The 3,735-nt window shown below is 35.9% G+C and overlaps 1 pseudogene; it reads right to left on the minus strand.

Annotated features, from left to right (window-relative positions):
* Positions 1-1,811: 1,811 nt before the first annotated feature.
* Positions 1,812-2,346, minus strand: LOC103260308 (annotated as a pseudogene).
* Between the last annotated feature and the right edge of the window lie 1,389 nt (positions 2,347-3,735).

The raw sequence follows: 3,735 nt of genomic DNA on the forward strand, positions 1-3,735 counted from the left end.
ACTCAGCCTGCTAGACAAATACACAAATAATCTATGAAAATCGACATATAGCTATTTTGTGTACTTCCATGTATCTTCCACTTGATAACAAAAATTTGTTTATGAGCATACAAAAGATATTCAACAGATATCTGTAAAGCAGCCCTGGTTAAAGCATCATGCTTTTAAAAACACACACACATTGCAACTGTCTGCAGTTATGCAATTCCTAGGTGTGTGTATGCACAACTTTCAAGTATTTAAGATTATGTGATTTTTAAAACTACATTCAGTACAAAGCAAAATAAATAAATAAATAAAAAGCACTTTCCAAAAGTTAAACTTCACTTGCATATGAAAGTCTAGAATGTACTGGGTTTATTGCTAATACGTTCAGAAAATTTTATAACACATTCCTATAATTTTCATAAGGGCTTTTCCTTTTCATTCTAAAATTGTGTTGATACACAACTACAGCAGGATTTTAGCAACCTCCTGGGTAGTATTTCCAAATATAAAATGGCAATTAAGATGAAAAATTCATATAAAAATGAAGTATCTTTCTATAATCAATCACAACACCAGTCTGAGTAGTATATCCCTTAGAGTTATTTAATAATCGAAGCAATACTTTATCATCAGTTTCATTGTTACTCGACCATGAATATCATTCTTGCAGGTGTAAGTCAGGTTATTTCGTGACAACTATAGCCTGATTGATTCAAGAAAACAAATATTACTTTGACTCTTACAGGCTCCCAAGCTGGGTACTGACCATCTAGTAGGATTGCTACAGAGGTTACTGATTTCACTGATAAATTAGCTATTAAAGGTTTCAGTATTCAGGGGAAAAAATGGCAATGTCATTTCCAGAAGCATATGTCAAATTTTTAGCATGAAGCTTGGCTCAGTCATTTTTTATTTTATTGCCAACATTAGTCCTACTAATCTATGTGCTTGTTTCTTAGAGACCTAGCACGCATACTGTAAGTCAAGAGCTTGGGCTCTGAAGCTTGAAAGGCGTAACCTGAATTCCATCTTTTTCACAGATTACTCTCTAATTCTCAGTTTATTCCTCTGTAAACAGGAAATATAGCGTCTACCCCACAGGATGGTAGCAGGGATTCAATGAAATGATTTATGCAAAGCATTAATACTTAACATAATCCTTAGAACAAGTACTGGGTAAGTGGAAAGTTTTATTGGTTAATGTTAGCCACAGAAGGAAACACCACACACAGAAGGCAAGGGTGAAAGGAAATGTCCAGAAAAGAAATGAAGATGGGGAAAAAAAGAAAGAGAGAAGGTGTTAGAAGAGACTACTAAAAGAAGTGTCAGCATGGCAAATTACAGCTACTGTTATAGAACAAAAGAGGAGAAAAGATGAACAGTCTCCGAGTGTCCACACAGATACCTGTGTCATTGTACCTGAAAAGCCCAAAGCATCTGAAGATAGTACTAACCCATGTAAATATGTTTGGGGAGATACCATACGGACACAGGTAGCAATCAAGAATCACCTAAGCTGGACCTCAAAACAATGTCTTGAAAGAATAAGGAAATACAAACTTTTCAGAGATTACCATCACAATGAGAAGCTGTAGTACTTAAAGTGTTAACCCTTCCATCCAGAAAATGCATTTACACAGAATAATGTGCTAAGAGTTCACCACGAATTTTTAAAGATATTTATTTAATATACATCAAAGGCCTCAAAGAATTCATTTTAAAAAAACAAAGATAACACCACAGCTCAAGATCAAGGAAAGAGCAGACTATATAAAGGAAAAGATAAAATAAAAAACGGCACAAGAGAATTTGTGTAGCCAAGGTCAGGGCTCCTGGCTGGAGACCTGTTTTGAGTAGGTGTCTTGCAGGTACTTCTTAAAAGCTGTGGGGTTCTTCCAAAGTGCCACAGCATGTGTGTTTAAAGGACTATCGATGTTGGGTGCCCCCATCAGGCTTAAATGGAAAGCAGGTGAGTACTCACACCATAGTGTGTACACCACATGTCCTTCAGGAGGTCCAGGAAGATTTTACCCTGTGTGTCCATGCTGGAGTGGTAGCAGGGCCGAAGAAACTTCATGGTGGGTGCATTGTAAGGGTAGCTGTTGGGGAGCTCCAGGGAGAGCTTATTCCTCGGGTCTTCATATACTGCTCCAGCTGCTTCATGGATGGTACTCACCCATTTGAAAAGGTTGTCTGATTCAGGGAAAGCAGAAATTCCTTTGTCATCAGACAAAGGGCCATCAGCTCCTGCTGTAGCTTTTTGCCCAAGGGGGCCCAGGTGGCACAACCGCTGGGTTCAGTTTCTCTACTGGCAGCTGTGACATTGGCAGGAGCTGGGTCACGGTTTTGGGAAGCCATCCAGGAGGCACTGTCAGGGAAACAGGAACTCAGAATATATGACTGCAACTGTAAGACTTTACTATGAATTTTAATGGATACACAAGACCTATTATTATTATGTCACATACAGAAAACAGAAAATGCCCTCTCTTACACTTTCACTAAAATATCAAATACACTGAAAATTTATATACATGTATCCTATCTATCACTGATAGGGCCAAAAAGAAACATCGTCTTGCAAATAGCAAAATAATTTTAAGGTGCAAGTGGTATGCACTTGAAACAGAAAGTGGGAGGCATTCTTCTGCCAATTTAGCCTTCCCTCAAACAGTATTATGAGTTTATGAGTAAATAGACTCATAAAAGATCACTTCGCAAAATCAAAGAATAAAAGTTATACAGTTTTGGTACTTTTCTGACAGTGTTTTAAAAAGATATAAAAAAGACTAATTGAAAATTAAAATGACATTATTCAAATCCATCAGGAGCAGCCCCACTGATGGATCTTCACAGGAATGAAAAATCAACTAAATAAACCCAAATGAAGCAACAAAGGGATTTACAGAGAGAAAACAGCCTGGACATAGAATAAATAAATAAGATGTAGCCATAAAAGAGGAAAAAGAACTCTCCACTGCTTATGTTCCTTACAAAGCAAACAATTAGTTCTCATACTTGATTAACAAAGCCATTAGTTAGGCAGGTGCCTTATTCTAACTTGTCAGTCAAATAATCACCACTGCAGAATACTCCATGTAGAAAAGTCGATGAGAACTTCTTTCTGATATTATGTAAGTTTATGACATACTCACTTGACTTCACATGAGTGTATGCTTAACTCCTTGTGTTAAGCAGACCACTGGTGAAATGGTATACCAGGATAGACTCATTACTTGCACCTATCTAAATGACAAAACAGAAGAGTGTTAAAGTAGGAATCTCATTTAGGACTTCTAAAAAAAAAAGCTGAATGTGTCAATGCCATTATCCATTTGAAGTTTTATAATTAAATACTTTATATGTAAACATATAAAATAAATATAAATATTTAAATAAATATCACAAATAATATAAATTGTCACTGTTGACAGTTAAGTCTTAAATGGCACTATTTTCAAATGTGCCATTCATATTTAGGTTATCAAGTCTCAAACTAGAAAGATGACTCCACTTAAAGTGATGTAACAAAATGTTAATGTCAAGAGTACAACAAAATCGAGACTGTTCACTAAAAGGGGTATAGAAATTTTCTTGCTATAAGCCACTATTTAATAATGTGAATAACTTACCAGATATACATAATAGAGAATGTGTGTGAATGTGCATATGTGTTTACATATGGTTACACAAACACGTATATACTGTGAAAGGAAAAATGTAAACATAATAACTAAGAGTGGATGA

Source organism: Carlito syrichta, unplaced genomic scaffold (genome assembly GCF_000164805.1).
Source record: "Carlito syrichta isolate Samal-C Ts95f unplaced genomic scaffold, Tarsius_syrichta-2.0.1 Scaffold303172, whole genome shotgun sequence".
NCBI classification, from domain to species: Eukaryota; Metazoa; Chordata; class Mammalia; order Primates; family Tarsiidae; genus Carlito; species Carlito syrichta.